This window comes from Kogia breviceps, chromosome 12 (genome assembly GCF_026419965.1).
Source record: "Kogia breviceps isolate mKogBre1 chromosome 12, mKogBre1 haplotype 1, whole genome shotgun sequence".
NCBI lineage: Eukaryota > Metazoa > Chordata > Mammalia > Artiodactyla > Physeteridae > Kogia > Kogia breviceps.
Genome location: NC_081321.1, coordinates 43986452 through 43996037, shown reverse-complemented (window position 1 = coordinate 43996037; position 9586 = coordinate 43986452). Strand labels below are relative to the sequence as shown.

Here is a 9586-nt window from a genome sequence, read left to right as displayed (position 1 = left end):
CCAAATCCATGTCTTCCCTATGTGTTCTGGGATTTGGGGACGTTTTCTATAGAAGATATGCAAATGCCTTTCCCCCTTGTCCCACAAACACCTTTGCTTTGGAATCTGGGATTCCATTGCAGGCAGGGAAGCCTCCACCCCCAATGTCTCCTAACCAAGAAAGTACACAGGAGGAAAGGAACCTGGAATGACTGCACCTGCTGTGGTTGTCAAATCTTGATAAACCCTTTTGTAGGCATTTGCTGCCACCTTCTCCCTATCATGAGAAAAAAAATCTTTTTACCACAGTGTACCGTATTATAAATTTGTTGAGCATTTATCATGCACCTAACACAAATCTAATAGCACTCTAGGTACTTTAGTGGCGCCAAAAAAAAAAGCATAAGGACATTCCTGTGCCCAATGAATCTACTACTTTCATACATACAAGGTCACCGATGAACGTATCACAGTATAGAGCACAAGTGGCAATATATGTACTCTAATGATACCAGTAGTGCTTTTTTTTTTTTTAAGCTTCTTCAAAATTACTTTTAGAACCTGCTGCTCATTCTTTTGAATGTCATGAATGATGCCAAATCTTCCTTTTAAGGTAGATTTGGTTTTTTGGAAACAGTATTCATTGAATATCTATTCGGCAAGAATTCACTAGGGTGGGGCTGGTGGGGGGGTGGTTCATGTAGCAAAATGGCACCTACCTTCAAAGAACTTACTCCCTAATTGAGATGAGTGTATAAGAAGACATCATAAATGTGGGAAGTGGATCTTACCACAAGCAATATGTGAGCAGAGGGAAGATAAAGCTACTGATTCTGACGGGTTCCAGGAAAGACTTTTCCAAGAGGTGTATTTGTTTTAGATCAGAGGTTGGCAAACTACAGCTTGCATGCTGCTGCCTGACTTTGTGGAAAAAGTTTTAATGGAACACAGCCATGCCCATTTGAGTTTATATATTGTCTATGGCTGCTTTTAGATTACAGCAGTAGAGCTGAGTAGTTGCCATAGAACTATGGACCACAAAGCCTAAAATATGTGCTATTTGGTCCTTTACAGAAAATGTGCCAACCTGTTCTAGACTTTTTTTTTTTTTTTTTTTTTTTTGCGGTACGCGGGCCTCTCACTGTTGTGGCCTCTCCCGTTGCGGAGCACAGGCTCCGGACGCGCAGGCTCAGCGGCCATGGCTCATGGGCCCAGCCGCTCCGCGGCATGTGGGATCTTCCCGGACCGGGCACGAACCCTCGTCCCCTGCATCGGCAGGCGGGCTCTCAACCACTGCGCCACCAGGGAAGCCCTGTTCTAGGCTTTTAAGGTCAGGACAATGGGCAGGGAAGTAGAGAGGGTTTGTTGTTTTTTCACTTTAGTATATACATTTGAAAATTCAGAACATTTTTCTACGTTGCCAAAATAACAAATGCTTAAAGTTAACAACGTATCCTTAATCTAATACAAATCTATGTTCACCCTTCCCCAGTTGGTCTAAGAAAAGTACTTTTAGAGCTGATTTTTGTCCAACCCTGGATCCAGTCCAGGAACCATGCCATTACAAAAGGTTATGTGTTTTAACTCTCTTAGTCTGGATTCCTGGAACAACCTTTTTTTGGTAACACTTATTTGTTGAAGAGAATTGGGCCAGTTGTTTAGAGAGTGGTCTCGGATTTGACTGATTGCTTCTTCACAGCGTCCTTTAACTTATTCCTCTAACCCCTATTTTTCCTAAACAGGATTAGATCTAGAGTCAGAGAGATTCTTTTTTTTTTGGCCACACTGCGCGGCTTGTGGGATTTTAGTTCCCCGACCAGGGATTGAATCTGGGCCCTCAGCAGTGAAAGTGCAGAGTCTGAACCACCAGACCACCAGGGAATCCCCTAGAGTCAGAGAGATTCAAATTAACCATTTCTGGGGATAAAAGATATCACAGGAGATGATCTTTATGTTGTGTAACATCAGGACATAGGCAGTTGTCCCACCATTAGCCTAATCTCTTCACTGTATGCTTGTATTTGTTGAGAGAGATTTTTGAAACTGGCTAGGTGACAAATATGTGCCCTGAGAGAATGGGCATCTGGCAGTGCAGCTCTGATTGGTCACTGCTATACAAGAACAGGGGCCCAACATTGCCCCTATTATTTTTTCAAGAACTTTTGGACATCCTAATGTTTATGCTAAATGTCACAACTTTTAAATGTTGGCTCAATTTTTTTTTTTAATGTGGGCCAAAAAAAGAAACAAAACAAAAACATAGGATCCACCAGAATTTTTTTTTTTTTAATTACTCATCAGTTTATTCAACCCATACTTATGGAGCTCCAGGCACTGTCCTGTGTGCTGGAGATACATACAGCTGTGACAAAACCACCAAAGCCCCTGCCCTCCTCCCTGTAAAACTCTGGTTGAGGAGACAGACAAGAAACAAGATAATAAGAAAAACATGTTATGTTTGGTAGCATGAGTCCTAGGAGAAAAATAAATTGGGAAAAGGGGAGATGTAATTACAAACTGTAATTAATGTAATTACAAACTGGGGTAAGGGTCAGGACAGACACAAAGCAGGGTTTCTGCCCTAGATCTGGTGGTCGGGGAAGATCCATTTCTAGAGCAGAGGTCATTAATTCTATACTTCATCAGAATCACCTGGGAGTGGGGCTTAGTGGGCCCTATACTCAGAGACTGGCATTTTTCACATGATGCTTCTGGTCCCTGTGGGCCATATTTGGAGATGTTTTGGTCTGGAGATGTGAAGGCAAGATAGTGGAGTGGCTAGGAGCCCAGACTTCAAGGACAACAGCTCTGTGATGTGCAACCTTGGGTAAGGTACTGCATCTCTCTGAGAGTCGACCAGAGTTTGCAACCTCTGTTTTAGGCTGAGATGATACCATGAATTAAAACAAGTGGATGAATGGATAAAGAAGATGTGGCACATATATACAATGGAATATTACTCAGCCATAAAAAGAAACCAAATTGAGTTATTTGTAGTGAGGTGGATGGACCTGGAGTCTGTCATACAGAGTGAAGTAAGTCAGAAGGAGAAAAACAAATACTGTATGCTAACACATATATATGGAATCTAAGAAAAATATCATGAAGAGCCTAGGGGTAGGATGGGAATAAAACACAGACCTACTAGAGCATGGACTTGATATGGGTAGGGGGAACGGTAAGCTGTGACGAAGTGAGAGAGTGGCATGGACGTATATACACTACCAAACGTGGGGTGGATAGCCAGTGGGAAGCAACTGCATGGCACAGGGAGATCAGCTAGGTGCTTTGTGACCACTTGGAGGGGTGGGATAGGGAGGGTGGGAGGGAGGGAGATGCAAGAGGGAAGAGATATGGGAACATATGTATATGTATAACTGATTCATCTTGTAAAGTGGAAACCATTGTAAAGCAATCATACTCCAATAAAGATGTTAAAAAAAAAAAAAACAAGTAAAGGTGAAGGACATGTAGAAGAGGGAAGAGACTAGTGTAATCTGAAACATAGAGTTTGTTGGAGGAAGTAATGGAAGATAAAACTAAAGAGAATTTGGGGCCAATTCTTGGTAGGCCTTGAATACATGGCAGGGAATTTGGATTTTAGTTTTACAGGTAGGTTTTTTGAGAAGAGGAGTGACTTCCAATTCAAGATTCTGATGACGATGGGAAAACAATGAAAATTTGGTGACAATATTAGTAAGCTTTGCAGTAATCCATGTGAGAGGATTAGAGCTTGAAATAGACCAGGAAAGAGGACAGAGACATGAGGAGAGAAAAAATCAACAGGACTTAGTAACTGACCAGATTCACTCAGCCAACATTTACAGCATACCAGTCAAGTGCCAGATGTGGTTCTAGGCATTTGAGATACACAAATAATTGTATATTCCTTGAAAGGAATTTAAAGCTTAGGTGACCGTACACTTGAACAAATAACGGGAAATACAGAATAGCATATTGCTAATAGGTAGGAATCAAGTACAGTGGGACAACAGGAGGAAAGGGATCAACTATCTACCTGGTGGGATGCAGGAGGGAAGTTTTCTCAGGAATCATTGGAGCTGAGTTCCAAATAGGATCAGATATTGGCAATGAGGAAAGGGGCTAACAGCCAGGTTGAGCATGTACTGTGAGTCACGAACTAAATATTAAACATGTAGTCATCCCAGCAGCTTTATAAAAAGACTTATCATCTCCATCTTCTATGTGGGGAAAACGAGACAAAGGACAAAATTCACGTAGCTAATAGTAAGAATTAGGATTTGAAACCAGAAAGTCATTCCAGAGCCTGGGCTCCCAACCACTGCACATAACAAGGGGCATGTAACTAAAGATGAGTCACAGATAAAGACAGAGGTTTCTAATCTGTGAATGAGAGGACAGTGTCATTAACCTGAATAGGGAGAAGAGGATGAGCAGGTTTCAGGGGTGAATGAGCTCATGTGGGGAACAATCGGTTGGAAGTGCTTCCCCATAAGAGGGGGTTAGCCAGAAAAAGGAAATGTGGGTCTACAGCTTAAGAGCAAGAAGTTAGGGTTAAAGACGTGGATTTGGGAGTTATCTTCCCAAAGGTGATCAAGAAATTCCAGGAATGAATTCAGCCACTAGAGAGAACACGAAGAAAGCTAAGAATGCGACCTTAGGGAATTCCAGAAGTAATCTGGAACAAAATCTGGAAAACAGATGCATGATAAAGGTGGCTAGTGCTCAGCTTTTTTTTTTAAAGTAATTTTGAAGTAATGAATCATTTAAATGTGGCTCCTAAACTAGCTGTAAAGGAGTTCCAGAAATGTTTTGTGCTATGAGAGCATTCCTGAAATAAGTGTAGGTTGAGATCATTTCAGCTCAAGTCCTCTAATGATTTGCTTTACTGGATAAACTGCAGAGATCCAAGCCTCTTAACATTTGGAACAAGTCAACAACTTGCAATGGGATAATAAGTTCCTGTGTGTTAGATTTCCCCACACTAGCTTTTTAGTCACATAAAAGCAATTTTGATTAAGATCTAAGAATTTGTAGCTGAAAAAATCAGTATAGGGTGGCATTAGCTAGTCACTGGTTTTAAGGTGAAGAGACAGAAGGAAGGAATTAGGCTGTGATGTGGAGAAACCCAGCCTGATTAGATTAGGGTATCTTACTGGAAAGAATTAAGGATTAAAAAAATGGGTGATTTAGGCAAGGCATATTGATAATAGGAGCATGTGTTTGAACAGATGGGGCACTGAAATTCCTAGACAGGGGATTAATACGATGAAAGCAGTGTTTAGAGATTTAAGTGTGGTGAAACTGGGGCACCTGGAAGGCCATTGTAACACAAGCATGAAATAGATGTGATGGAGGAAGCAATGATTGATGAATGATGGGCATGGCAGAATAGAAAATGTCTGACAATTCTTAAGGTTGGAAATAGATGGAATTGAGAGAATAGTATTAACAAATGGGAAAAGTTGAGAATGTGATTCTGGGAAAGAAAAAGTTTTGTTTGTGTTTTAGGTCGGGGTCCCCAACCCCCAGGCCTCGGACCGGTAAGGGTCTGCACAGCAGGAAGGGAGCAGCGGGCGAGCCAGCGAAGCTTCATCTGCCGCCCCCCCATCGCTCACATTGCCGCCTGAACCATCCCCCCCAAACCCTGTCCGTGGAAAAATCATCTTCCATCTTCCGCGAAACCGGTCCCTGGTGCCAAGGTTGGGGACTGCTGTTTTAGGTGACATTAGGTCAGCTGTGCAGACATATAGGCAGCTGGAGATATACGACGATGGTGTGGCTGAGAGGCCATGCCTGGAATGGTAGCTTGGGGCTTCCCTCTCGAGAGGAGGGAAAAGAATGAAGCTTTAGTAAAACTCCACAGAAGAAGGGAGAAAATAAATGAGATGGAGAAACAGTGTTCTAAGAGAAAAGCAAGAAAGTACAATGTCTCTCAAGCCCAATAAGAAATCAATGGTTTCAAACATAGCAAAGTTTTCTACCACAGGCTATTAAAGATAGCATGGAGCTGCAGGCAGAGGGTATACATTTTATTTTATTTTATTTATCTTTTAATTTATTTGGCTGCGCCGGGTCTTAGTTGCAGCATGTGGAATCTAGTTCCCTGACCAGGGATCGAACCCAGGCCCTCTGTATTGGGAGCTCAGAGTCTTAACCACTGGACCAGCAGGGAAGTCCCAGAGGATATACATTTTATTTAAAAAAAAAAAAGTAGAAAACAACATGGTGATTTGGAAGTGTCAAGTGAAGGTATAGTTTTGTTTGTCCTAAATTAAAGAAGGATTGAATGAGTAGAGTAGGAGAATTTTAACTTGTAATGGAAGAATATTCATGGAAGGTTCCTTAGGAGGTTGAAATGAGTGGGACTGCAAGCCAAGGTGCAGAAGGTAACTTCAGGTCAGAAGAGTAAGGCCAAATACTGAACCAGAAAATGAAGAATGCCAGTGGGAAGAATGTAGTAAATACGTAAGAATAGTGAGAAAGGGGGCCTGGTTATGCAACACAAAGAAAAATATAAGGATAGAGAGATAGGATTTGTTGGGATGGAAGGGTGAAGGAATTGTGGGTGGTGGGCTGTGGGGATGGTTTAAATTTGAAATTATCTATTGTACAGGAAGGTTCAAAGTCTTGGCCTCTCACCCCCAGAGTTACAAGGCAAGCATCTGAGAGTGAAAAGTAGTATCTCAAGTACCAAACAACCTCAGCCAGCATATTCTGGATCCAGATCCTCCATTTTGTAAACCATGGGGGCCTTCTTCTCTTCACAACATAGTTGTCTGTTGCCCTCTGCTGGTCAATTTTGGTCTTGGCTCTTCAGATATTTAAATTTGAGTGTGTGCAAAATGGGATTTGGTAGGAAGTCCAGTACAGAACCTATTAGATTCTATTCATTCAGTACATTTTTTAATCACATCTAAGTCTAAGGCCTAGTAGAGGAGGTACAAACAAATAAAATACACAGTCCTTACTCTCAAGAAGCTTACAGTCCAGTCTGAGTGAAGATTAAAACATGTACACATGACTATGTTAAAAAAACATCCATGGGGCTTCCCTGGTGGTGCAGTGGTTGAGAGCCCGCCTGCCGATACAGGGGACACGGGTTTGTGCCCCGGTCTGGGAAGATCCCACATGTCGCGGAGCGGCTGCGCCCGTGAGCCATGGCCGCTGGGCCTGCGCATCCAGAGCCTGTGCTCCGCAACGGGAGAGGCCACAGCAGTGAGAGGCCCGCGTACCGTTAAAAAAAAAAAAAAAAAAAAAAAAAAATCCATGTACGCAAAAAGATTTTTTTGGAGTGGCTTATATGTGCCAAGAGTGTATATTCTATGGGGGAAGAAGGATTTCACATAGAAAGATTAGAGACTAGGATATGGTGGGAGACAGGTGGTTAGAGAAGACTTCCCAGGAGAACCAATATTTAAGTGGAGACTGAGAAGAAGGTAAGGATGAGAAAGATTATTTCAGGCAGAGAGCGGCATGAACAGTGAAAAATACTATGCCAGGAACTAACAGAATACCAGTGGATACCAGTGGATGAAATGTAGTGAATATGAAAAAGTGGGGAGAAAAAAAGGGACCAGATCATGAAATACAAAAAGCAACCATGGAAGGGTTTAAGGTCCCTGGCTACCTTAAACCGGGGTAGTGTGGATGCTTTAGTGCAGCTTTATATACATCAACTCATGTGGTCCTCAAAAGTACCCCTACCTTCCAAATGAAGGCTCCAGCAAGTGGTGGGTCCAGCCTGCACTCACCTCTGAGAAAAGTGGACACAGTTGAGACTATTTAGGAGGTAGAATAATGTAACTTGTTTTATTTTAATTAATTTTTGCAGAAGCGTGTCAAAGGAGATGCCTTGCATTCAACCTAGTGGATGGTGGTGGTAGGTTCTAGCTGTTGTAATCAAGAATCTCAAAGAGGAGGGGTAAAAAGACGGGGAGGATGGAAAACTATAATGGTGTAGGGGGCAGGGGGAAGGAAGTGGTGAGGGAAAAACAGCATGAGTGGAAAAAACAGCATAAGCAATGATAGGAAGGTGGGAAACTCCAAAGTGTAAATGTGTAAAAAGCTCTGTGAATTACCTTTGAACCCCCTGCCCTCTGGGGAACCTTCTTGGAGATGTGGCTGTGCAAGAAATAAAATACAGAGAGAACATCTTCAACAGGTATCCTAGATATTCCCCACAGTGAGCAATTGGGAATAGGAAGAACCGGCTGAGTGAGTACAGGAGGGTTAGAGGTTAGAGAAGGATTAATCCCCTAGCTAGGAACTTGGAACATGGAGAATTTAGAACACATAATGAGTACTCGATAAAAAGTGAGTTATCTTCGCACACTCTGGCTCCAGCTAGATTGGCGCAGCGTTCATGATTCAATAGGCTACTCCCCACTAGCCCTGTGATACCTGAGGTGCCGCTCTTCATAGCAATCCCAGTGAGAGAATGCCTTGTTTCCCGGGTCTTCATTGTAATCAGACCTACAAGATGTGACGTCTGGTCATGAAATCCAGAGGTGCCCTCTTTACCTGGAAACTCCAGTTTTGACTATTATAGCACAACAGGTATTCACATTCCCGAACAAAACTTAACCTTTCTTCAACCAAATCCTTTGCTATGCCCTCCCAAAAGAATGAAACTCTGCTTGCAAAGCTGACGTTACAGAACTCTGAAAGTACCTTGTATCCTAGCAGCCAATACAGTTGTGCATAATTACGCTTCTCATGGTCACCCTCATTCCCGCCTCCTCCCCCCAAATCCAGAGGTGAGACCTTCGGGCTTCTGTTTCCGAGACAAAGGGAAGTGCACGAAAGACACGTGGAAGACAAGGGGCTCCCTTCACACACTCTCGAAGAGGAAAAAAAAAAGCGGCCGTCACGAACAGGATTCGAACCTGTGCGGGGAAACCCCATTGGATTTCGAGTCCAACGCCTTAACCACTCGGCCACCGTGACTTCCAAGAATACCTTCCGCCGCGCATTTACAGAAGGGGTCCGCACAGCGACCCGGAGGGAGTGCGACACAGAGAAGCCGGGCCAGGCCCAAACACACACCCTGTGACCTCCTCCCGCCCCGCTCCTTACCTCTTCCTCCACGCCGCTCAAAGGAATAGAGTCTGGTGGACCGGGTGACCCAAGGAGGGAGGGTCTCCCGCCCCACGAAGATGAGGGTCTCAAGGAGCGTAAAGCTATTCAGGAGGCGATGGTGAGGCCTGCAGAGGAAGCGGTTGGGGGGGGGGGGCTGGGCCCCCAGGGTAGCGGTTAGCGGACTCCTCGGGTTACAGAGTGAGAGGCGGACCTGGGGCATGGCCTTAGGGGCGAAGGAGGCTCAGAAAGAGCTTAAACGGGGAACTCCTGGGGATGGATGAAAGGAAGGAACTTCTTGCGGAAAGGAGTCCGGTATTCCTTGGGATTAGGGGCTCCGTGGGGTTAAGAATGGGCAAGGTGAGGACTACTCGGAGCTATGGGCTGGGGGCTTCTCATGCCACGCGCATCCCCTTGGGGTAGGATAGAGAGGTACCCCACTTCCCTGGTTGAAAGGCAAGAAGAGAAAAGGCTTCAGGTCGGTAAAGGGCGATCTCAGGGGAGTGTGCGCCCCCTCCAGGAAACAGCCTCCTCCCCGAAGCTTCGG

At 44.1% G+C, this 9586-nt stretch overlaps 1 protein-coding gene and 1 non-coding gene across 2 annotated transcripts in view; both read right to left on the bottom strand.

Annotated features, from left to right (window-relative positions):
- Nucleotides 1-9496, bottom strand: part of NABP2 (nucleic acid binding protein 2) — a 40740-nt gene extending 31244 nt beyond the window's left edge. Inside the window, exon 1 of the mRNA XM_067009508.1 lies at nucleotides 9040-9496. The gene's annotated coding sequence lies outside the window, so the exon portion shown is untranslated. The remainder of the gene's footprint in view (nucleotides 1-9039) is intronic.
- Nucleotides 8829-8910, bottom strand: TRNAS-CGA (transfer RNA serine (anticodon CGA)). The gene has a single exon. It is a non-coding gene; the product is annotated as a tRNA-Ser (tRNA).
- Nucleotides 9497-9586: the final 90 nt, after the last annotated feature.